This window comes from Juglans microcarpa x Juglans regia, chromosome 3S (genome assembly GCF_004785595.1).
Source record: "Juglans microcarpa x Juglans regia isolate MS1-56 chromosome 3S, Jm3101_v1.0, whole genome shotgun sequence".
Lineage (NCBI taxonomy): Eukaryota > Viridiplantae > Streptophyta > Magnoliopsida > Fagales > Juglandaceae > Juglans > Juglans microcarpa x Juglans regia.
Genome location: NC_054599.1, coordinates 27,673,259 through 27,700,269, shown reverse-complemented (window position 1 = coordinate 27,700,269; position 27,011 = coordinate 27,673,259). Strand labels below are relative to the sequence as shown.

Sequence of the window (27,011 nt, the reverse complement as noted above, 5' to 3'; positions counted from 1 at the left end):
ATGATTGGAAAATTGTCAAGATTTTTGTACAATTTTTAAAGATTTTTTATGATATCATCTTGCGGATTTCAGGCTCAACTTATGCAACTTCACATTTGTTCATTAGAGAAATAGCTTCAATCTATAATCATTTGATCAAATTTTCTATGGGTGATGATGATATGTTGAAAATTATGTTGAAGAGGATGCTGTTGAAATATGACAAGTATTGGGGGATTTTGAGAAACTAAACAAAATCTTATTTATTGCGGCTGTGCTTGATCTGCGCTCCAAGTTGGAAGTTTTGGAGTTTTGGTTTACAGATTTTCTTGGTCATGAGCGAGCGTTCGAACTTGTTACAAGGTTAAAGAGGATGATTGAGCAGATGTATAAACAATATTCAAAATCCAATGTAGGTTCAAGTGTTGATGAGAGTCAAAGCAACACGACGTCTTATAATGCGGTGGATATTTATAGTAGATATCGGCAGTATCAAGCATCAAAGGGTGTCATAGAGTCCAAATTAGAGTTGGATCGATATTTTATGGGGAGCCTTGAAGGATTGACACCCAACTTTGATATTTTAATGTGGTGGAAGATGAATTCAATCAATTTTTCGATCTTTGCCAATATAGCTCGAGATGTGTTAGCTATTCCCATATCTACTGTTGCTTCCGAGTCGGCATTTAGCGTTGGAGGTTGTGTCTTAGATTCATTCCGTAGCTCATTGGCCCCTGCAACAGTTGAAACTCTTATCTGCACACAAAATTGGTTGATGGCTCCCTCCGTTAATTGATGAGTTTTTGTTTATCTTGGACTTCTCTTCCCAAAAGGAACCCAGGATTATGATAATACTTTTATCTGTACAACCATGCATGCGAGGTTCTTGGGACTCAATGGCATTACACTTGTTGTTCATTCAATTTCAACCCAAAATTTGAAGCCCTAATTTCACTAAAATGGCACATAATATCTGTGACAATAATTCCACTAATTAAAGCCTTAAGACTAAACTATCTATGCTTGTGGGTGTTCACACCTCTTGTCCACAGTTCTAAATTTGAAAACTTATGACCTGCATCCACCCTCTTTTGTGGTGTTTAATCAATTAATTCCCACATATAGAGAGGGCGGAGGAGAGTCATAGTCGCAAAAAACTAGTGTTGTTACATCCTCTGATGTCACCAATTCAACCATATGCTTGGCTAAATAAAGACCTTATGTCAAGTCTTGTGAAAAGTATAGGCTTAATTTGGAAAAAAAAAAAAATCGATTAATCAGGTAATTTCTTAAATTGTACGGTTCGGCTAAGCGGGTATATAAAGCCGGTTTGGGTAATTAGGTAATATGGTCGGGTCGTGTCGTGTCGGAACATTGGTTTCAGGTCAGGTCGGGTTGAACAACCCTAGTCTTATGGGCTTTTGGATGCTCAGAGATGCTGTTACTTCTATTGGTTGGCCAGAAGATGTTCGTTTTAATACAGTTGCGCTTTAATTATTGTATCAATTATTCAAATTTCATCTCTCTCTCTCTCTCTCTCTCTCTCTCTCTCTCGTGTAGTTAAGTGCAAAGCTAGTGATTGGTTCATTAACATGCCATTTTCGGTTTTATTTGGTTAGACCATAGACGAGTCAAATTTTGAGCACACAATGTTTTTGAGCCAAATCTGCCAATGAGAACTTTTTACCTGTTCATCAGTATTGCTTTATATGTTAAATATCTTTTAGTTTTTGATTAATTTGGTATCTTCAGGGAATCTTCAATGGGAGGGTTTAGAGATTTTTTCTTCCATACATTGTTACTTTGGGCTTTGGCTATTTTATTGAATAGGGCTAGCTTTAATGACTTTTATGCTATATTTCACATCACGTAGCTTGTAATTAGGTTTTTTTCTTGTATACTTCCTACGTACTTGGACTTTGCCTAATTATGTAGATTAATAAATTCTTCTTACTTATAAAAAAATGGTATCTTTAGAATGCACAACTCCTATTGTTAACTACTGATTGTTCAGGCATGCACTCAATTGAAGATGCTTGTAGTCCCTTTAGCATTTAAGTGTGCTGCAGTTTTTCGTTTTGGAACCTGTAGTTTTATAATTGTTTATTGTGATAATTCGCAATTCATCCTTTGTAACATTCTAGTGGTGCACTGTTATTTGGGTGCAACTGCAGGATGGACACTTTGCTATTTCTTTCCTATGTTCTTCTAAATTTCTGTTTACTTTTTGGGATTGTTATTTGAAAGGAAGACATACATGGGACAACCTCATAACTTTTTATTTTTGATAAGCAAGAAAATTTATTAATCCATATAATTAGGCATAGCTCAATACATAGGGAATATACAAGAGAAACAGCCTAATTACAAGCTAAGAGCTGAAAAGAGCAGCATAGAAATTATGAAAACTAGTCCCATCCAATACCATAGTCGATGCCCAAAAATCTCTAATCCCTCCCAACGAATGGACAACCTCAGAAAATAATGAATGAAATATTGCATAAAGAGATGCTCTAATGTTAGTACCGTGTTGCATATTGCTTTGCTTGACAGATGTCCTTGTTCTATGTGGTAATGCAGTCTTGCTCCACTGGTCAAGAAGGTCAGCGAGGCACGTGTTGTGGAGATGGCTAATAAACTCTGTGATAAATTGCTCAATGGGAAGGATCATCATCGCGACATTGCTAGCATAGCTTTGAAGACAATAGTTGCTGAAGTTGTGACGCAATCTCTTGCACAACCTATTCTTGTTGCTGTTACGCCTCAATTGATAAAAGGAATCACTGGACCAGTGAGTTCCTAAAATTTGAAGGCCACTTCTTTATCACATGGAAGCTTTTGAAATCCGGATGAGAGTGCTCTTTTTGGTGAATAGCCCGTTATGAAAATATGAGAGAGAGAGTATGAAAATATGAGAGAGAGAGAGAGAGAGAGAGAGAGAGAGTATGAAAATATGAGAGAATCGGGAAAAGGAATGAAACTCAAAACTCAAAACTAAAGAATTGCATTAGGATTGGATTTTGATTTCATGTTTCTTGATATGTATGTGTATGGTCGCAAAATTTGCAATGGATTGTGGTTATCTTAGGTCAAGAAAAGGGAATCTATAGACATAATCATGACAGTGGTATGAAGCTGTCCATTTCAGGGTCTTACCAACTCTTTTAGGCATGGGTTATGAAGGCATGCTGGATTAGTTTCTTCATCCTTCGATATTTTTTTCTTCTACAAACTTGACATAGGGTTAATAGGATTTTATAGTGCTATACTTCTCATTATGTGGGCATTCATGCTTGTGTTTTAATCTTGGTATGCATATATGTTGTGTTATGTTATGTTATGTCTGTGTTTGTGCATTTGCATTCACAAAATGTTGGATATTTGAGGCTCGCCCAATGATTAGATGTTTAGATGGAGGAAATGGGAATGGAGTGTCCCTTATATATGTGCAAGAGATTCACTGGGGTGCCAGCTTGTCATTTTATAAATTTTGGTTTCTCATATCTATATATAGGGCTTTATTGTATTCCCTTTGTTTAACTTATTTTTTTAATCTGTAAGTAAGAATTTTATTGATGAGAACTAGCTATGCCCAAGTAAATGGGACAGATACCTTTGTTTAGCTTATACAGCTATAAGTATGGCTTCTCATTTTACAAATGGTCCCCAAATAAAATGATGTTGTAGCTCCTATGCCAGGTTTTATGATTTTTCTTTTAAGTCTTGCATATAGCCTTTTTCATTCTTAATGGTTAACTATGGGCTTTTTGCTTGTTCCTTAATTTAGAAGAAAAGGCTTTCTTCTAATTTTGCACTTACTATCTTTTGACTCAGGTAATGAGCACTGAGATTAAATGTGAATGTCTTGATATATTATGTGATGTTCTCCATAAATTTGGTAATCTAATGGTGGCTGACCATGATCTACTTTTAGTTGCTCTGCTATCCCAATTGAATTCGAATCAAGCTAGTGTCAGAAAGAAGACCGTGTCTTGTATTGGTAAGTTCTATCAAACTTTTGCGTTTGATTGTTTATTTGAACTTTACTTTGAGGAGATACTTTCTTAATGTTTTCGACGCCTTCCTCATTTTTTGAGCTTTATGTTACTTTGACTTGAGTTTCTCATTTTGGTGGAATATAAAATGCTGGAAAGTACTTGATTACTTATAAAAAAGTTGTTTGAAAATTCTTTTTAACCTATCTCACTAATCACGATTCATCTGTGTTTGATCGTTTTGGGCGATTTCATATCTTTACTTGTTTGGATCTCAATGTTGCTCAATTCTAAAATTGAAGGGCGAGAAAGATTCAGTTAGAGATGCTATGGATTTTTTTATTTCTGACTTATAAATAATGAGAGGTTCTTCTTCCAAACCCCTACATGCCAATCGAAAAAAAAAAAAAAGTTCTCCTTCCACTTTAATGTGAAAACCAGGACTCATCTTTCTTTGAAATCCGTTGTCACCACTTTTTATTTTAAAATTGTTAAGGTGGAAATGGAAGTATATTGATTCCTAGAGTCAATTCCTAAGAGGAAAAATATTAGGTAGAAAACTATGCTATAAATTACATGGTTGTCGTATCCATGAAAACACTTATACACTGGATGTGATATATAATTGTTTTATTTTTGTGATAATTTGATGCAAGATGGTTGTCCTACAAGTTTGATGGCACCCCTAGCTTTGTATTTGCAAGTAAGTTGAGAGCATTGAAGAATAATATGAAAAAAATGGAATGAGATGTTTGGTCGTATTGAGAATCTGAAAAGGCTTTTATTAAATGAGCAGGGTGCCTTTATGGGATTGAGGAAGAGGAAATTATTAGAGCATCGAGGCAGACCCTTTTTATGGAATAAGTGAGTTGGAGACAGAAATCCAGGCTTTCTGTCTAAGGGAAGGAGATAGAAATGTGTGGTGTTTGCCTAATTCAAGCTGGAGGAGTAATTCCATTGATTTTGTAGTGATCAACAACTCAGTTTCATCAGGCCCCACAGTAGTAAGTGAACACAATTTACAGTTTTACAAGTGCCTTTAGTCTGAGCAGTTCAGTTGGCTCCCTAATTTCAGAGCAAGGATAGAGAGTACCTTGGGATTGAGTCACTTTCTAAGGAAAAAAGTTTGAGTTTAGATCTTACCATCCTGTTCTACATCTTGCGGCTGATCACTATTTTCCTTGGAACAATATGTGGAAGAACAAGTCTCCCTCAACAATTTTTTTGTTTGTATTATATGTCCAGGTACTTGGGCTATGCCTGTTTCTCATCAATAAAATTATTATCTACTTAAAAATAAACAATTACTTTATTTGCATGGATGGTGGCTCTAGGGAAAATCTTATTATGGATTACTTAAGGAGGAGGCATGCGGTGGTGATCTATTGTCTTTTTCTTTTTCCTTTTTTTTTTTTTTTTTTTTTTGTGTAGTGGCTAGGGGCTCGTGTTCATTGATCTTCTGTGTTTGGGATTGAGTGGGTAATGCCCCAAGAGGTGGAGTTAATGGTTGCGTAGGGAGTAAGTCGGGATGTAATTTGAGCCTAGATGTATGGAGGATTGCCCCATTGTGCTTAATATGAAGTATTTGGAAAGAACACAATGCTCGAAGTTTTGAAGATTACGAGAGAACATTGCTAGAGTGAATGATTGCAATGGTCAAATCTTTGTATGAGTTCGTCAACTGCCCTCTAGCTCATGCTTTTCTTTTGTGAATTATTGTCCCCATTGCCCTACTTGATTAGCTACTCCAAGTGTACTGAGTTGGGCCCCTATTGTTTTTTAAGAAAATATAGTTACTTTAGTTATCCCAAAAGAAAAAAAAAAAAAAATTGGGTTATGTTAAACTAGCTTGGAATGGCAGATGATGAATGTGTTGCCAGCCCATTCCCATTTGAAAAAAAATTAAGAGCTGCATGTTCTTTGGATTGTGATAAAAAGTCCCAAAGGGTAGATTATATTGCACTTAGCAATTTCTTTGTTTACAGCATCTCTTGCTTTGAGCTTGGCAGATGAGTTTTTGGCCAAGGCAACAGTTGAAGCTGTTCGGAACTTGAGAAATAAGGGCACAAAATCAGAAATCACCCGTACAAACATTCAAATGATTGGTGCTTTGAGGTGAGCTATAAAATGTGTTTTCTATTCATTTTTATGTTTTCTTTTTCCTGTTTATTTTGTTGCAACATTACTTCATATTCTTGATTGAGTGTAGCTTAGGGGTGTTTATCTAAATTTGTTCTTTGCCTTGTTAAATAGATGTTCACTCAAATCTTTCATTTTTCCTCTGCATGGTAGGGAGGAACCTGCATGTCAAGGAAGATGATCAATGCATGATTTATGAAATGCCATTTACTACTGCATGGTGATCTTACATGTTTATTTCGTCATGCAGAAAATTATTTCTACAATTCAATTTAGGGATTTAATGGCCAATGATTTTTTGTGAAAATTTTGAGATAAGTCTCGAGTTTTGTCTCTCTTTGTACAACAAAGATTTCAATGATGGATGGTGGGTTTTAACGGCGGGATTAAGGCTTGAGTGTTGATTTTTAGGTGAGATTAGAGTGATTATGGGTTTTCCAAAACATCTAGTGATAGAATCAAAAGTGTCTGCATTATCGAAGGATGGAAGCTCCATGTTTATCGTTGAGAGGAGCTGAAAGGTAGTGAAAGAGTTGAGGCTAGGGATGTCCATGATGCAATGGTTCGCCAAAACACTGGAGGATTGTTTGAAGGGCGAAAAAAAGGATTTTTACACCACGACAAGGGAGGGAAGCAGAAGCTTCATTGCGCAGAGGTGTTCAAATGCCCACGGTCGCTACGTGGCTTTAGTGGAGTACCGTGGTGGTGGTAGACGTAGCTTTATATTTATACCAAAAGATACGGAGGGTTAGGGATGGTGGGGTGTTGTGGGAGTTTGCAGAAGAGGGAGGAAATAGGAGTCGTCACAGAGGTGGGGTATTTATTAGGTTGTTGGTGGCGATGAATTAAAAACAAACTTGATCATGCAGGGAGGTGTTGGTGCAGACAATGGTGCCGGTATAGTCCCATGAGCGGAACAAGGGTGGAGAAATGGGTGTAATGGAAGCTTAGGGAGGAGATACCGTAAGACACAACAATGGCTATGGGACTGAAAAAAATTTCCTCATATAGCTAGTACAACAAGTACTTAGCTGACAAGTACTTAGTGGAAAGGAGGTGGTGGCATACTCCATGTTAGTTTGGCAGAGGATGGGGTTGAACATAGATGGTGTTGTTCGCATTGAGGCACATGTGATTCAAGAGCATATTGCTGGTTTCTTTGAAGATTTGCTTACTAAACAGGTGGGGTGGAGACCCAAGCTTGATGGCTGGTTTCTTGGCTGGAGAGGCCCTTCGAGGAGACAAAGGTTCATGGTATGGTGAGGAGGATGGTCAAAGACAAATCACCTGGTCCAGACAAATTTTCTATGGGATTCTTTCAATCATGTTGGGATGTGGTGAAAGAGGACCTAATGAAGGTGTTCCAGGAATTCTTTCAACACCACTTTTATTGCGCTTATTCCCAAGAAGATTGGGGCATTGGAGGTGAAGGACTATCGGCCCATAGTCTTGTGAATGGGTGTACAAGATTAATTCCAATGTGCTTGCAAATCGCATTGGGGAGGTTTTGGGGAGAATCATTACGAAACCCCAAAACCCATTTGTAAGGGTAGACAATTTTGGACTCAGTTCTCATCGCCAACGAATGCCTAGATAGTAGATTAAAATTTGGCAACTTGGGTATCTTATGTAAGTTGGATATGAATAAGGTCTACGATCATGTCAATTAGGATTTCCCACTTTACTTGCTTGAGAGGTGTGGCCTTGGGAAAGAGATGGTGCTCATAGATCAGGTGGTGCATATCAACGACAAAGTTCTTAGTTTTGGTGAATGGAAGTTCGGTAGGTTTTTCAACAGCTCTAGTGGTTTAAGACAGGGGGTCCTTTGTCCCCATTCCTGTTTGTCATTGTCATGGAGGCGTTTAGTAGAATGATCTCGACCATGGTTACCAGTGATTTTGTGGCTGGTTTTTTCGGTCGGTGATACTCTTAACATTTCTCATTTGTTGTTCGCAGATGATATTCTAATATTTAGTGAGGCAGAACAAAGCCAGATTTGGGCGCTGAGGGCACTTCTACTCTGTTTTGAGGCTGTATCCTGCTTGAAAGTGAGTTTAGCCAAGTGTTCCAATTGGTAATGTTCACAACATCCGGCAGCTGGCTAGCACTCTTGGATGCAAGGTTTCCTCTTCCATGAACTACCTTGGTTTGCCTCTGGGGGCCGCCTCAAGGGCTATAGCTATCTGGGATACAGTAATTGAGAAGATTGAACATAGATTGGTAGGTTGGAAGAGATTGTACTTGTTGAAAGGTGGCAAGATCACCTTAATCAAGAACACCTTGTCCAATTTACCAACTTATTTTTTATCTTTATTCCCAATTCCAGCAAGAGTGGCGACTCGTGTTGAGAAACTTAATCACGATTTCCTTTGGTGTGGTCTAGGGGATGAATTCAAATTCCACCTAGTTAAGTGGGATAATGTATGCTCTCCAATCTCTTCTGGTGGGTTGGGTATTAGAAACCTGAGGGTTTTCATTTGGGCCCTTCTTGGGAAATGATTGTGGTGATACAATAAGGAATTGGAAGATTTATGGAAGTTGGTGATTGACTGCAAGTATGGAGGTATGTGGGGGAGGTGGAGTACTAGGGAGATACAAGGGGCTTATGGAGTGGGAGTTTGGAGGCATATTAGACGAGGGTTTGGGTGGGGGTTTGCTCGTCACACTAGACTTGTGTTGGGAGATGACTCAAGAATGAAATTCTAGTACAACTTATGGTGTGGAGATAGTGCCCTCAATGACTCATTTCCTTCAGTTTTTAGGATTGCAAGTGAGAGAGAAGCTTCAGTGGTTGAACTCATGGAGATATTTGGTGACCTAATCCAATGGAATGTAACCTTTACTAGGGCGGTCCAAGATTGAGAAGTTGATAGCTTTGAGGATTTCTTTAGAGTCTTGTACTCCATAAAATCGAGGCCTCAAAGATCTGACACGTGGTGGGTACACGCAGGTAAAGGTATATTCCCGATTCGCTCTTTCTATACGTCTCTCACATAATTTCCGAACAATCACTTTCCTTGGAGAAGGATTTGGAGAAATAAGGCGCCTCCCAAAGCGGCGTTCTTTGCTTGGACAACTTCTCTAGGTAAGATTTTGACGATGGATAACTTACGGAAATGTAGGGTGATTATAGTAGATTGGTGTTGTATGTGCAAAAACAGCAGTGAGACTATGGATCATTTTCTATTGCAATGTGAGGTTGTAAGAGCATTATGGGAAGATGTATTCAGATGGTTAGAGCTAGCCTGGGTTATGCCTGCTACAGTGGTTGAGCTTTTGGCTAGTTGGACAAATCTAGGCTGTATTCCACAAATTACACCTATGTGGAAGATGATACCTATTTGTATTTTGTGGTGCATATGACATTAACATAATGACCAGACGTTTGAGGACAAGGAGTGCTCATTAGAGGAGATTAGATTATTTTTTGTTAGAACTTTGTTTTTAAGGGCCAAAGCTGTTGATTTCAATGGCCTTGATTTTCATGATTTTCTTGTTTTTATTTCTTTCTACTAGATCGGTGTTACCTCTTGTATACCATCTTGTATACTTGGACTATGCCTATTCTTATTAATACAACTGTTTACTTATAAAAAAAAAAAAAAAATTTGCCATGCAGAAATCTAACATCTGTCCAATCATGAAATGTCATTTATTTCGCCATGCAGAACTCTTATATGGTTATTTTATGCAAACATTTATGCATCTTATGTGTTTCAATATAAGAACAACAATTCCATGGCAAGCGACCGACTTGGATATGGGTTTCTTATATAGATATATATATATATATTATACATATTATTGTGTAAAAATTGAAAGATTTCTCCAATAAAAAATTATGGAAATTAAAATGTTACATCAAAAAAAAAAAAAAAAAAACAGAAAGAAAGTAAAAAGAAAAGAAAAGAAAAGAAAAGAGAAGCTAAGAATGATTTTGGATCATTGTCAAAATTGAGAGAGCACACTTTGTATGGTTCTTGACTTCTTCTTGGAGTCCTTTTGTAGTCAATTCAGGCCATGCTCAGATTCAAGAAACTTCTTCGAGATAATTTACTAACAAAAGGGGAGTACATTAACAGTTTTGTTTCCGATGCAATCCAAACATCTTGTAAACAACAAAACAACACTCATTCTATTAAAAAAAAATTCATCTCATCATTTGCTTTGGCTTTTGTTGTAAAAACACAAAAAGCAAAACAGCTTCCTCAAAACCCCAAAAGAATACTAATAAAAGAAATATCTTCCCAAACATATTTTGTGGGTCCCGCCATTTTTACAAACTCTAAAAAAACCACATCTCAAAATCTGTTTCAACCCAAATGTATTCCTATAGGCCCCACCACTTCCCAATAAAAATGCATCTTTAAAATTTTTTCTCAAATTTAAGAAATTTTGATAATCTTCAATCCAAACTAGGGCTTCTTTTCATGTCTTGAATTGTAGTCTCTATTTTTTTTATGGTACTCGTGTTTATTTTGTTACCCATGGCATGTCAAATGTTCATCTTCTTACTTCAGAGGTTCACATGAGGAAATAAACGAACAATACTTGGTGCTTTGTGACTGACCTCAATTCCTTATTTGAAGGATATTTTTTTTTTAACTGTATACAGATCAAAAGAAAAGATTTTATTTGTAAAAGCCAATAAAAAATATTCTTTTTGGAATTGCATATAATTATGTATAAAGATCAGTGCTGCCTTCCTTTCTAGCTAGATTCCCAATTAAAGCCCTGTAGCTCTATATTATTTCAGTTTTTTCATTTTCTATTCAGCCTAATTTGAATCTGTTTTTGTTTATGTTTTTAATTTTTTGGGGGTTCTTGGAGTGGGTTGTTCTCTAGGTGTGTAAATCCATCTATGTATCTAGTTATGGATAATTCAATAAACCGACTTTTGGGTTTCATGCCATCTACTGAACATTGTCACTCTTTTATTTATTTGAACTGCTTGCATACTGGCTGTTTTGCCAAATACTGTTTGCTGTAATCTGTTTTATCTTTTAATCACATTTTCTGTCTTGAGATACATGCCAATAAACACCCTTCTGCCTTGAAATGGAAGTGTTCAATCGTTATTTTATCTGTCACGATCTAAAGGGTATACAATCTTGCTAATATGTTACAAGACCATGGTGTTCTAGTCGTGCTGTTGGATATCGTTTTGGACCCCATCTTGGTGACACTGTTCCATTGCTGATAACTTACTGCACAAGTGCCTCAGAGAATGATGAAGAGCTCCGTGAGTATAGCATACAGGTACTGCTGATGTTGCTTCGATTTCTTTCTTTCGTGAGATTCTTCATTTTGTTGTTTAGGTTACTATAATGCTTGAAGCATGTCTGGTCTTCTTTATTTATTTTTCCGCTGTCTCTTCTCATATATGTTGAATTCTAAATGCAGGCACTAGAAAGTTTTCTGCTCAGGTGCCCTAGGGATATTTCTTCCTATTGTGATGAAATTCTTCACCTTTCCCTGGAATATCTAAGTTATGACCCTAACTTCACTGATAACATGGAGGAGGATACTGATGATGAGAGCTATGAGGAGGAAGATGAGTATGTTTTACTCTGATTTATGCAAGAGTTAATGTTTGACATTTTTGGATAGAATTGTTAATAACATCTGGTCATTTTTTCTATTTTGCAGTGATAGTGCAAATGAATATACAGATGATGAGGATGTAAGCTGGAAAGTCCGAAGAGCAGCTGCTAAATGCTTAGCAGCATTAATTGTATCTCGTCCTGAACTGCTATCAAAACTATATAAGGAGGTATTTTAAAATCCAATTTGCGCAGATACAAAAGAGAATCACTCATGTCCTGATCTTAGGTTCCTTATAACGTTTTGAGCCTAATTACTTGGAGATTCATTAAACATTAAATTCTTTTTTGTGCAGGCTTGTCCAAAACTGATTGATAGATTTAAAGAAAGGGAAGAAAATGTGAAGGTAAGGGCTGAATGAATACTTATTTTTGGATATCTAATTGCTCATCTTGTTGGTTATCTACTATTGTAATGCTACAGATGGATGTCTTTAATACATTCATTGAACTGTTGTGTCAAACTGGAAATGTTACAAAAGGGCAGAATGACATGAGTGAATTAAGGCAAGTTAATTCTTGCGTTCTTCTAATGCTTAGAGTTTGCATGAATTTCTTTTTTTGACCATGCTACGTTGAGTGTATGGATGTTGGTTGAAATGCTTATAAGTTAATCACAAAAAGTTTTCTCATTCCACACGATATCATTTTTTACAAGTAATTCCACATGATAGTATGTCTCTCCTTTTTTAAATTTTGTTACTTTTTGCAGTATTTGAGATTGTAGTATCAGAGAACTCAGGCATGCTTATCTTACTCAGAAAATCAGAAGAACCAAGAAGGTCAAAGAAACAAACAATAAAAAATAGGACAAAAATAAAGAGAGTGAATTGCTCATAGAAAGCAGATACTGAATTTACATGCTGATTTAAACCCGTATTATAACCCAAGAGATGTGAGGCTTTAGGCCTCGTTTGCTTTCGCAGATGAGATGAAATGAGTTGAGATTAAAGTTAAAAGTTGAATAAAATATTGTTAAAATATATTTTTTAATATTATTTTTATTTTAAGATTTGAAAAAGTTGAATTGTTTATTTTATTTTGTGTGGGAATTTGAGAAAGTTGTAATGATTAGATGAGATGAGTTGGGAGGAGTTGTGAAAACAAACGAGTCCTAATGTTTGCCTTCCCTGGTTTTGTGAAGAACTTAATAGCTAAATTGGTGGAGAACATGACAATATGACTGCATTTTTCAATCTGCTGAATTTTACCTCCCCGCAAGTTTGTTTTTTTTTTTAATTGCAATAGTTGGAAGATTATAACTCCAACTTCTTCCCTCGGCTATCGTTGTATCCTGGTGACCCTCCACTATCCAGGGGATGCTATTGCAGTCTGTTGTAATTGCAGTTTTTAATGAATGTACTCACCTTTTTATTTTTTATTTTATTTTATTTTTTATGGAGAGTACAATGGAATATTCTGAATTTTAAGGTCCAATACGTTTAAAGGACGTGTTTTTTAAAGGTATGGCATTTGTTTGATCAATCCTAGTGATTGCCATTCTGGTGCGTGGTTTCCTGGGTAGCATTGGTGTGGGTGCTATTGATGAAGAAGCTGATGATAGAATTTTGTCATTTTGTTCAGTCCAAGATGGTTATTGAAACAAGAAGTGCCAAAGATTGTTAAATCTATAAATAGGCAGCTAAGTGAGAAATCCATCAAGACAAGTAATGTTTTGTCTGTACTTATAAAAAAAAAATGTTTTGTCTGTTTGCAGGTTGGCACATTTTCTGTTTTGAGAGAACTTGTTATTGTATTGCCAGACTGCCTTGCACACCACGTTGGATCACTAATTCCAGGAATTGAAAAAGCATCAAGTGTGAGTAATTTGTCTGCTGTTGAAAGTGTATTGAATCTTGTCTAGTTTCATTCATACATGAAATTTTAAAAAGCCTTAATGCCACCTTTTTTTTTTTTTTTTGTTTTAAGTATCCTTAATGCCACCTTTATTGCTCCTATTCCTAAAAAAGTGGGGCTGTGAAGATGAAGGATTTCCGCCCTATAAATTTGATCAACGGGGTCTATAAGATCATATCGAAGGTTCTTGCCAATCGTATGCGTATGGTGATGGTAAAGATCATTTCAAAAAAGAAGAATGTTTTCTAGAGTGTAGTGGGTATTTCCTTTGTATACTTCCTGTGTACTTGGGCTATGCCTATTCGTGATAATAAAATTCTTATTAATTAAAAAAAATTTCATTAGGGGAAGACAAATTCTTGATTCAGTTTTAGTTGCCAATGAATGTTTGGAAAGCAGACTTTAGAGAGGGAGTTCTTGGCATCCTTGTTAAGCTGGACATGTAAAAGGCTTTTGATCTATTTACTTGGGAGACATGGCTTTGGAGAGAAATGATGTGCATGGATCAGACATTGTATCTCAACAGTCAGATTTTCGATCTTGGTGAATGATTCTCCTGCTGGGTTTTTCACTAGTTCTCGAGGTTTGAGACAAGGGGATCCCTGTGGCGATACCATAAAGAACCAGAAGCTTTATGGAAGTTGGTGATTGAGAGTAAATATGGTGGTTTATGGGAAGGATCAACGAGTGAGAGGGGCAAATGGAGTGGGTTTGTGGAAACATATAAGAAGAGGATGGGAGGTTTTTTCTCGCCACACAAGTTATCGTCTAGGAGATGGGGCTAGGATCAAATTCTAGTATGATACTTGGTGTGGTAATGGTGCTCTAAAGGATATTTTTCTTGCTCTTTTCAGGGTTGCAAGTGCCAATGATGTTTCAGTGGCAGAAGTCATGGTGAGAGTGGGGGAACAAATACAGTGGAATATCAATTTTAGCCGAGCGCCACATGATTGGGAAATGGACAATTTTGCAACTTTTTCAGCCTCTTGTACTCAATCAAACCAAGTAACCAGCATGCTGATTTATTGTGGTGGATTCCTACAGATAAAGGCCCACTTTCAGTTCGCTAGTTTTATAAGTCTCTTTCTCAAGAACTTCCAACTCAGTTTCCATGGAAAAGGATTTGGAGACATAAAGCGCCCTCTCAAAGCAGCATTTTTCACGTGGACGACTTCCTTGGGTAAGATCCTCACAACGGATAATTTGAGGAAACGAAGGGTGATTATTGCAGATTAGTGTTGCATGTGTAGGAATGGGGGTGAATTTGTGGACCATCTTCTACTACATTGTGAGGTAGCTCGAGGGTTATGGAACGAGGTATTTAGTAGACTAGACTTGGGTTGGGTTATGCCTGAGACAGTAGTGGCGATGTTGGCTAGTTGGACAAATCTAAGAGGCAATCAACAGATCAAGGCTGTATGGAAGATGCTGCCTATTTGCATCATATTGTGTGTGTGGCAAGAGCATAATGAACAGATGTTCGAGGACAAAGAGAGATTGATGGAGGAACTGAAAGCTTTCTTTTTTAGAACTCTTTGTACTTGGGCCGTAGCCATTAATTTTAATGGCCAAGATTTTCATGAGTTCCCTGTATCTTTTGCCCCTATATAGTTTAGGGCCTTCTTTGTACTGAACATGGCTTTGCCTATTATTTTATTAATATACTTTTACTTATAAAAAAAAATATTACCCACCAAAAAACCAAAGAGAAACCCCTCCTACAACAGTCTCAACCATATGACTCAATGCTTCCATCACTAAAACAAATAAGAAAGGGGATAACGGATCCCTTTGTCTCAAACCCCTCAAACTCTTAAAAAAAACACAAGAGTTGCCATTAACTAATACAGAGAACCGAGTTGTTGAAACACTATGTCTAATCGATCCACACTACCTATCCCCAAAGCCGCATCTTCTTAGCATATAAAAAAGAAAATCCCAACACATGTGGTCGTATGCCTTTTCCATGCCAAGTTTGCAAAGAACCCCTGGAGTACCGATCCTCATACAGATGTCCAAACACTTGTTAACAATTAGAACCAAGTCCAAAATTTGACGTCCCTTAAAAAAAAGCATTTTGAGGTGTAGAAATGATTTTATCCATCACTGTGCTCATATGATTAGCTAACACCTTCGAAATAATTTTATAGATCCCACCTATCAAACTAATAAGACGGAAATCCTTCAACTCAAAGGCATTAGCTATCTGAGGGATGAGTGCAATAAATGTAGCATTTAGGGACTTCTCAAACTTCTGACAAGAATGAAAATCTTGGAATACCTGCATAACTTCTACTTTCACTATATTCCAACACTCTTGGAAAAAAGCCATGGAAAAGCCATCCGGGCCCGGAGTTTTATCTTTACACATTGTACTCACCACCTGATACGCCTCATTTTCTTCAAAAGGCCTCCCCAACCAGCTGACTGCACAGACATCCAACTTGTCAAAATTCAGACCATCCAACTTAGGACGCCATTCCTTTGTCTCGGTTAGAAGATCTTCATAATACTGCACAATGTGATCTTGAATCTCGTCAGGGGAGTGAAGCACATTGGTACCGGAAAAAAGTACCTCAATGGTGTTATTGCGCCTATGTGAATTAACCATCTTGTGAAAAAATTTAGTGCAACTATCCCCCTCTTTCAACCAAAGCACCCTTGATTTTTGTCTCCAAGAAATTTCTTCCATCAACAAAACCTTCTCAATTTCAGTCACCACCTCATTCTTCCTTGACAATGACTCCTCATTTTCCTCCCCCTCCTCCAAAGCATGTAACTCATCCCAAAGCAGATTTTTCTGCACTTCAATATGCCTAAAGACTTCATTATTCCACTTCTTTAAATCAAACTTTAGAGTTTTGAGTTTACTTGCCAAAATAAAACTAGGACTTCCAAAAAAGGAGTAAGAGGCCCAACAATTCTTAACCTTCTCCACAAATCCATCAGCTGTAAGCCACATATTCTCAAATTTAAAATAATGCCTACCCCCAAGTAAGCCACCGCAATCAAGCAAAATGAGATAATGATTACAACAAACACGGGGCAACCTCTTCTGACATAAATCCGGATAATGAGTTTCCCAAGAAGGAGAGACTAGAAATCTATCCAACCTTGATCCCCCTCTACTGTTAGACCAAGTATAAACTACCCCTACCAATGGAGGATCTACAAGATTCAGATAAAAAACCAGCTCCGAAAACTCTTCCATAGTCACAGATAAAGTAGATGCACCCACCCTCTCACTAGGAAACTGAACAATATTAAAATTCCCACACAAACACCAAGGCAAATCCCACAAGTAAAACAAACTTGCCAACTCCTCCCACAAAAACCTTCTCTTCCTATCCACATTAGGCCCACACACACCCGCAAAAGCCCATTTCGTGAATTTCCAGATGAAATTGAGGAATCAAATAACCCATCTAGAACCAGCCACATAATAATTCCCAATGCATTCCCCTACTAACTCCACCACCCTCTTATCCCACATCAACAACACACATCTTGAAGCACCCAACGAGGCAAGATAACTCCAACCCACCAGCCCCACAAATTACGAATGGTGCTTTTATCAATAAAACTCAACTTGGTTTTTTGAAGACATACAATATCAATTTTCCAGCTACGGAGGAGGGATCTAATACGGAGACACTTGTTGACATCGTTAATCCCCTTTACATTTCAAGAGAGGATTTTAAGCTTCATTTGATGACCAAGATCCCCTCCCTTTCAACTATCCCTCCCTACACTTCCCTCCTTATTCTCGTAATTAATGGAGCATTTTAAAGTTTCTACTCACTGTCCTATTTTGCTGCAGACTTCAAAGCCGTAGGTCTTCCTGCTTCAATAGCAACAAGAAGAGTCTCAAACTGCTTCTCAAACCCTTCACAAGATATCCCCATACATGCCTGTAAATCTTCAACCTTTTTTAAAACCCTATTTGAGGCATTTTTGGTTGAAGCATGAGACGAGAGGGTACATATAGGAGTCGGGCTACCCACGTCCTCATCAAAGATTTCCCCTTCATATAATTCCAATTGTAAATTGGGCTCAACCACACCCCCTCTTGTAGAAAACTCCTGTTGTAAATCACCAGAAAACACCGAAACAGAGCTATTGTTCATCTCGGGATGCAAAAAATCAATTGAATGAAGAGGTTTTAATAACAGAGGAATTGGGTCCAACAAATGCACTTCATTAATTAGAGGAGCCAAAGACACGAACGGATTAAAAACTACTTCACTAACCACTACCATTTCGGCATCGCGATTCCACTATTTTGCCCTCTTCCACCTCCTGCGACAACAACGTTACCGACGCATCACCAAGTGAGTTGCCAATGACCGGCGAAAGTTTCTGTGCAACCTCTGAGACCATTGGAACTAGTAGTGGTGCCGTCGTGCTAGACTCACCCAAGCCTCTTGATACATTGAGACACCCGAAACCTTCAGCTTGAGGCTTAGCCTTCCACACCCGTTTCAGGCTTTTCACGAAGCCCGGCCCACTCACTATATTTTTGCCCTTTAGACTTACCTCCCTTGGTTCAGCCTTACTCAGCCCTTTAGAAATGTCCTGGCCAAAGGTTCCCCTATAATTTCCTTCGCTGAGTCCATCCCCTTAACCCAAGCCCATCCCCACCCCCTCATCCTCCTCAACGCACTGTATCATCCATTGAATATTTCTCTGCAACTCATATATTTGAGTTTGCATCTTTGATAGGGCCCAAAGCATGTTTTCCTTATTAAGGTCAGCAGCTCCCCTGCCACCATCCCCACAACTCTAAGCACCTGTAGAGACGACAACACCACCTCGCAAGTTAGAGTTAGCACCCAACCTAGCAGGTCCTCAAGCACATTCCAATAACCCCGGTTTCTGCAGAGCCTCCATGTATGATTGGGCAAAAGGTTGATACGGAGTTGTCGTCGTCACTGGTGATGCCGACCCAACAAAACGGCCTTCTCTGCCAGCCTCCCTCAAAACCTCCACCAGCTTTCTCCATCCCCTACCTTCTCTGTCTTTAGGAATGAATATACAGTTTCGACGACCACCCTGTTTGTATTCCACCATAGCCATGAACACACCTTGGGAGTTAGAGCATTACATGTAACATAAGCCCCTGTCTCCTTCCTGATGGGCTGCATAAAACTCCTTTCTCCCAACCTTCAGGCAATCCTCCAACGCTTTGGTGAACCGGCATGTCGCAACTAACTCCAAGTGAAGATTTTTCACAAACTTCCACCCTCTTTCAGTAATGTGCACCCAACTTCCATCTCTTACTACCTTAAATGCCTTAAGTTCAATAATAATAGCATTCGAAATACCAATTTTCGTTCCCATACGCGCAAGAAACACACGATCAAACGCCCATGAACATCATCACAAGCCAAATTGTGAAAAAGAAAAAGAAAAAAGTGTACGGAGAAACCAAACGGCTTCTAGGTATAATAACACTAGTCTAAGTATAATATGCCTAGACTGGTGTTATTTGTGCAAGAAATATGGGGATTCAATTGATCATTTGTTTATGCATTGTGAGGTCGCAATGACTTTTTGGGATGAGAATCTCAGCAGGTTGGGTATTGCTTGGGTGATGCCCAAGTGAGTGGTGGATCTTTTAGCTTGTTGGAAAGGATCTATGGGTAGCCATCACATTGCTAATATTTGGAAGATGATACCTTCTATGTCTAATGTGGTGTAACGTCCTAATGGAAGGCCCAAACCACATGGCCTATACTAAAAAAGGACTAGTCAATGATACAATTGTAGCCTCATTGAAACATTATAAAGAGCAATAACTTCTTCTTCCCAAGAAATGTAGGATCTCATGCACCACCTACCGTTATCCTTATCATATAGGGTATCATTAGCCGTGCCACCTATGATGGACTGGCCTGGTGAGGATGTCGAGAATTTAAGGTGGGAAAGATTGTGATATCCCGTATGATAAGGATAAGAGTAGGTGGTATATGAGATCCCACATTGTTTGGGAATGAGAAGGTCTTGCTCTTTATAAGGTTCCAATGGGGCTCCAATTGTATCATTGACTAGTCCTTTTGGAGTATAGGTCATGTGGTTTGAGCCTTTCATTGGGGCATTACATATGGTGTTTGTGGCTAGAAAGGAATGGACGATGTTTTGATGACAAGAGCTTGCTTGTTGGGAGAATTTAGAGAGTTTTTCTTTCGAACTCTTTGTTTTTGGGCAAAAACTATTGTACTGAATGGGGATTCTTTAAATGTTTCCTTTTTAGACTTTGCTAGTTCCTAGTTTCATAGCTTGTATTTAGGTCTTTCCATTTGTATAATTTCTGTGTACTTAGGATATGCCTATCTACTTGCATTAATAAAGTTCTTATTACTTATATAAAAAAAGTTTTCTCATTGATGCTAAATTGCCCCTTTCCCTAATTTTCTCCTTTATTATTTTCCAGGACAAATCCTCTACCTCGAATTTGAAGATTGAAGCTCTTATATTTACTAGATTGGTGTTGGCTTCACATTCTCCTCCCGTTTTCCATCCTCATATTAAGGTTTCAGCATGAATTATAAACTTGTATTGTTTTCTGTGATAGTCATTGCATATATTTCCATATGTGAGCTTCCCTCCTACATGAAAGGATGCCTCGTGGGTTTCAAAATGAACCCCCCAGTTGCCAAGTTTCTGAAATGAATTCCAAAAATCTTAGGTAAATCTAAAGAAGGCTTTCCTATGCATTCATCACAAAATATTTCTAGATCCCAATACACCCAATGCCATTTACACAGTGATTTTACCCACTATTCTTTTGAGGGCCTAAAAGCACACTAAAACGTGGTGATTTAGCTCTCCACCCGGAGTCCTTGCATGTTTGTGTGGTATTCCAAAAAGGAGAGTTAATACTGTGGGTGCGTTCAGTTTCGGTGCAGTATAAATATAAACAATATCCAGAAACCAAAATCCTTGAGCTCCTAGAAAAAAAGAAAAGTTTAATATGTAAGGCTTTTGAGTAGGGTTGGAGCATGGTTAGTTTTTGGGAAATATTTTTCATCTGGACAACCAATAACCTCATGTAGATCTCTGAATTTGGCAGCCTCTATAGTTCCTGTCAAATTCAGAGATCTACACGAGGTTGTGCTTTTTTGTGCTAAATTACTTTCCATTGTCAATCTGTGTGAGCTTCTTTTCTGATCATCTTATTTGAGATTTTTTAAGCCAAAGTCAAAATTATATTTCTTGAAGTCTTCCAAAATAATATTTTCATATTTTCTTGAAAAGGGGTTGGTCAATGGTCTCAATGGATGTTCTTGTTGTAGGTCTTAACATCTTCCTCTTTATTCAAGGTATCCTACCTTGTACATAGGATGCATAAACATTTTAACCATTTTTCTGATTTCTATGCATTTGCAATTTAGTGCTGTTTGGAAAGTGTACAACTGTCCTATACTTCTACCCATCCATCTTGTTCTGAGTTTTGCAAGTCCTTCAGTTTGAGCCATTTGATTATCTTGTCTACCATATATTGTTCTTATTTTTAGTGGAGTCCTTTTGTAGGAGAGATTTTGCAAGCCGAAGTGTGGGTATGTTTGGTTTGACGAATTTTCAGAAGTTTTTAGGAATATTTTATCCTTTCAATCCAACATTTTTAATTTCCCATTCTTTTATCTAATCATTCAACTCGGTTTTTGTGACAAATAACACAAAAACCAGAATTGTTTTTGTTCACAAAGCCCAATACAAAATACATCTGTTTTTTTTCAAGAATTCTAAAAATTAGAGAAAGTTTCATGTAATGAACACGATTGAAACTTTTCGATTCCAACAAGAAAGTTTCAAATCCTCAAGACCGCAACCTTTTCCCTTTCCTTTAGGTTTCCTTTTGTACATGAGAGCAATTCTTATTTGATGAATGTTTTGTATTTTAAACACCTTCAGATTCAGAGAGTTAAAGAAACAGAAAGATTTACGCCACATCATGAAGTCCTGTCAGCATGTTTACCTCTTCTACTGTTTGCAAATTACAACTTTGCATCCCTTCTTATGTGTAGTGGTATTGGTGTTTTGTTGTAATATCTTGTTTTGCTCTCTCGTCTAGGAGCATTTTTCCAGAGTAGTGTGTCGTTACATCTTGGATTTTGTTCAAACAACTTCCATCGTAAAATAATTTAGGTTTGTGAACAATAGTAGGCAACATGTGTGTGTTGTCATTTACATATAAACAAATGTGAATGTTATGATTGGTGCAGATACATTTTAAACTATGCTATTGCAGGCTCTTTCTGGTCCTGTTTTATCTGCTGTTAGTGAGCGTTATTACAAAGTAACTGCTGAGGCATTGAGAGTATGTGGAGAACTTGTTCGTGTTGTGCGCCCTAATATTGAGGTGATTTTATTATCCACTCAGACTTCACAAATTTTTGGGCCCTTTTCTAATCTGTGAAATGGTTTTATGATGCAGGGTATTGGTTTTGATTTTAAAGCTTATGTTAAGCCAATATACAATGCCATAATGTCACGCTTGACAAATTAACCAAGATCAAGACCAGGTAGTAAATTTCTATTAGAAGCTCTTATTTTTTTATGAGTAATTTCTATTAGAAGTTCTTCTTGAATGCTTTTATTGAGACTCACGTTTCTTCATTTCCAGGAGGTTAAGGAGTGTGCTATCTCGTGCATGGGACTTATTGTTGCAACATTTGGTGATAACCTCAGCGCAGAATTGCTTGCTTGCCTTCCAGTACTTGTTGATAGGATGGGAAATGAGATAACCCGACTTACAGCTGTTAAGGTTGGTCTGTTGCAATAACACACGAATTATAAAGGTCTTTTAGCTGGGTTTTGTGTTAATGTTCATTCGTGTAATTCAATATAACTGTTTACATCTCATGTACTTGGTTTACATCTATTTGTTTTATTAGTATTAATAAAAATCTGTTTTACATCAAAATAAATATAACTGTTATTTGTTTTATGAGTAGTGCTATATGTACCTACACTTTTACATACAATTTTGATTACAAGACTCATTTTGTTAGTTTTTTTTTTTTTAATTCAAATTTTGAATTTTAAATTTCATGATTTTCAGCATATTAATAACTGTCATCTCGAGAAGTAAGTTTTTTGCAAGTTTTTCTTAAGTACGTTTAGCATTTTCCTTGTTTTATTAGTATTTATAAAAATATGTTCTACATTAAAATAAATATAACTGTTTTTAGCCTGATTGTCTGTGTGTGTAATTTTTCGTTTTAATGAATAAAGCCTAAGAGATTCTATCATCTCTCGGCTGCTCTAAAATATTTTGAACTTCACTTTAATTTGTCCCAATTTCTCGTAGAACCTATTGTTGGATGTATTTCCCACGACACAAAAGGAGTTTGTATTTGTCCGTCAATTTTATTTGTATCTATTTATGCACCATTGAAATGCAATCATTACTAGTATGTACCGATTGAAGAAATGCAGAGAATTTATTATCCCATGTTCTGTGTTTGTTGTATGGTTGGTGTCGTAGTTGGAAGCTTTTTGAGAAGTATATTTTTCAGAGTCAAATATACAACTGAACATGGTTTCTACTCTATATATGTTTCAATCATCAGATTTGTGCATCAGATGCATGTTAGTTATTTACTTGCGCATGCATGTATGAATATGTGGCACATATTTGTGCGCACGCACATGCCCTTGGCACGGGAAGATGATTATTTATAGACCTCAGGTGTTCGTATCCAGGCATTTGCTGTCATTGCTGCTTCTTCACTTCAGATTGCTTTATCGTGCGTGTTGGAGCATGTAATTGCAGAATTGACGGCATTCCTGCGGAAGGTATGGAGATCCTTCTGCTTGTTGTCATCTTAATGATATGTACTTATTTAATAATTTTCAATATATTGTTATGATTGCCCGATAAAAATATATTGTGATGATTGTTTTAGAATCCTTCAACATCAATGAAATGAATTTATCAACTTTGTTTGCTTGCTTTGGAAATAGGCTAATTGGGCTTTACGGCAGGCTACATTGGGAACCCTAAACTCCCTTGTAGTTGCTTATGGTGATCGTGTTGGCCCATCTGCTTACGAGGTTATTATTGCGGAACTTTCAACTCTGATAAGGTTCTCTTATTACTCTACATTTATAATCCTTTTACTGCATTTCAAAGTCGGTTGGTTTGTGGCTTTGGAGATTACTTTCTGATCATAGTTATCATTCGTAACCTATGTGCCAGTGATTCAGACTTGCATATGACTGCTCTTGCACTGGAACTCTGTTGCACTCTAATGGCCGACAGGAGGTCAAGTCTAAATGTTGGTTTGGCAGTTAGAAACAAAGTCCTTCCCCAAGCACTGACATTAATCAAAAGCTCGTTGCTGCAGGGGCAAGCGCTTTTGGTATTTCATTTGTACTGGAAGTGTAACTTGATCTAGAATATATGCTTGTTTAAAATCTTCTCTGTTGCTATTGCAGGCTTTGCAAAACTTTTTTGCTGCATTAGTTTATTCAGCAAACACAAGTTTTGATGCCTTACTGGGGTCTCTTCTTTCAAGTGCTAAATCATCTCCACAGTCAGGTGGTGTTGCGAAACAGGCTTTGTATTCGATAGCTCAATGTGTGGCTGTTCTCTGCCTTGCTGGTGGTGAATTGAAATGCTCATCGACTGTTGAAATGCTTACTGAAATCCTCAAAGAAGACAGCAGTGCCAATTCAGTAAGTTTTCCTCCCTAGCTATATTCAACCTGGCATTCATATCACAAATTTTATTAGTATTTGTTGATCACGATTCATTTCCATTATTTTCCTGTGATTTCATGACTTTATGAGTTTGAGTTAGTCTTCTGTATTGGTTTTTCAAGTTCATAATGGAGGCTGCGTGATGTGTGATTAGATAGAAACGTTAAAGAAATCAACTTAATAAGATGAAGAAGAAATCTTGTAGCAAAGGGAATTTTTATTTGAACAAATGATATTTCGAACATGGAACAAGCATAAAGAAAATTAACAATGCTCCTTATCTTTTGAGTTGTTCTACTGGTTCACTCACTCAAGACCTCTGGTCTCTACTCGGACCCAATGAAAAAATTGGTATCACTTCTTAGAAAGACCATGATTATTTTGGGCTGACAGTCAAACGTTAAGAATTTTTAGCATTATGAATCTAAGTTTATCCACCATTTTATCGCAACCTTCAAAATTCTGAGCTTTACATTCATTTTACGTGCACCGCAAGAGGCACAATGGGATTATACACCAAATTTTTTCTCGACTTCCCCAACAAGCCAACAACTCTACAATCCCCCATGGAATTATCCTATCAACACCAAAAAATTGGAATACAGAGGCCCGTGCTTTTCTAGCAGCTTCATAGTGCAGCAAGAAATGATCAATTTGGTTTTTTTTTTTATAGGTTAAAAAAGAATTTATTAATAAGAATAGGCATAATCCAAGTACACAAGGGTATACAGAGTTTACACTTAGTTAAGAGAGAGAGATAGAAACAAGAAAGTCATGAAAATCTAGTCCATTACAATCTACAGCACCCTCCCATAGGAACAAAGTTTTAACAAAGAACAATATAATCTCTTCCAGTGTTCGCTCTTTATCTTCAAAAGTATGATCATTTTGTTCCTTCCATAGGCACCAAAGAATACATAAAGGAACCATCTTCCACACGACTGCGATTTGTGAAATTCTGGCCAAATTCTTTCAACTGGCCAAGAGTTCAACCACCGTGGCAGGCATAACCCAGGCTAACTCCAATCTTCTAAAATTCTAGAGTGATCTAGTAACCTCACAATGCAATAGAAGATGATCTACAGTCTCACCGTTCTTTCTACACACACATCACCAATCCACGACAATCATCCGGCATTTCCATAGGTTATTCATAGTCAAAATTATATCAGTCTATCAAAATAAGCCGTGGAATATTTTGTTCGTACACTTGACTTAAACGTATTTAATATTAAAATTTTTGTAAATTATTACCATAATTTAATACCCAGTAATATAATTTAAAACCCTTACATGTTTTCTGTAAAATAAAATTTCTGGACTAACATATTTATTCAATTAAAACTGAGCCCAACTTAAAATATTAAGTCCAGCCCAACTTAAAATAACATGATAGTTTTTGTAATAAAATAACACAAAGGCCACTTGAAATATTAGGAAGGCATTTTGGGTAATGGTCTTGTACACTTGACCGAATGGGCTAAGGGCCTAAAGGCCCACTATCACTTTGAAAGGAACAACATGCTCTTGAGAACAAAAAGGGTCGTGCGACATACTTAGAAAAGAAAACAATTGAAAGCCAAAATAAGCTTTCGGTATCGAGAGATGGCAGAACAGAGAATTTACGACAAAGAAAGCACCATGCGAACCGAGAGGGGAAGGGAGAGTGCGGCAGAACCAGATGTCTAGGTCGCGATCGACGGAGGAACATTATGGTGAGAGAGGGCCTTCGATGCTTGTAACACCCCTTTCCATAGGTTAGGAATATTACGAACATTCACAACATAATGTCCAGTAAAGAGATTTGAAGTCATGAAAATACCTCATTTATTGAATGATCAAACTAACTTAACAAAACGGTCTTTGATAACGTAAAGCTGAAAACATAATAAAATGGCATAATCTAGTTCTATGTGGTGATCACTTATTCAAATATCAAAATCATAGACTAAGGCTGCGTTTGGATGTTGAATTGAGTTGAGTTGAGTTGAGTTGAGTTGAGATGATAAAATATTGTTAGAATATTATTTTTTAATATTATTACTATTTAGAATTTGAAAAAGTTGAATTGTTTATTATATTTTGTGTTAGAATTTGAAAAAAATTGTAATGATTAATTGAGATGAGTTTGGTAACCAAACGTACGCTAAATCCTTGTGGAAGTAACACTTATTCCAATCTAAGTCTCTAAACTAATCTACTTTTGGCTCTCTAGCTCCACGTCCTAGCAATTAACATCAGAGACATTAAAACATAAATACATAACAAAAATGAGTCGAAGACTCAGTAGTAGCACATCATAATCTAAACTTAACTTAGCTTAACATTAGACTTGATTTATAAAACTTTAATGTATCATAACATATGTGGAATTAACAAAATCGTGGAATTTCATGTAACATGATGCATGAGTGACTGACTCCATGTGTTTCCTAACAATCATACATGACTTGTTCATCTTGTCTTTCACTTTTTTGATAAGTATCTTGTCTTTCACTTATGTAGTAGTCATCATTACATGTGTACATCGGTCCAATTGTCGTTGACCGTATATAACATATCATAACATGTAGTGAAACACGTTTGAGTCCGTGTTATCACATATCATATGGTGAATCACGCCTAAATCCGTGACACCCCATATCGTATCATAACATATAGTGAAACACACTTGGGTTCGTGTTATCACATATCATATGGTGAAGAACGCCTGAGTTCGTGGCACCGGATA

At 37.2% G+C, this 27,011-nt stretch overlaps 1 pseudogene; it reads left to right on the top strand.

Annotated features, from left to right (window-relative positions):
* Nucleotides 1–27,011, top strand: part of LOC121258854 — a 78,205-nt pseudogene that overhangs the window by 3,349 nt on the left and 47,845 nt on the right.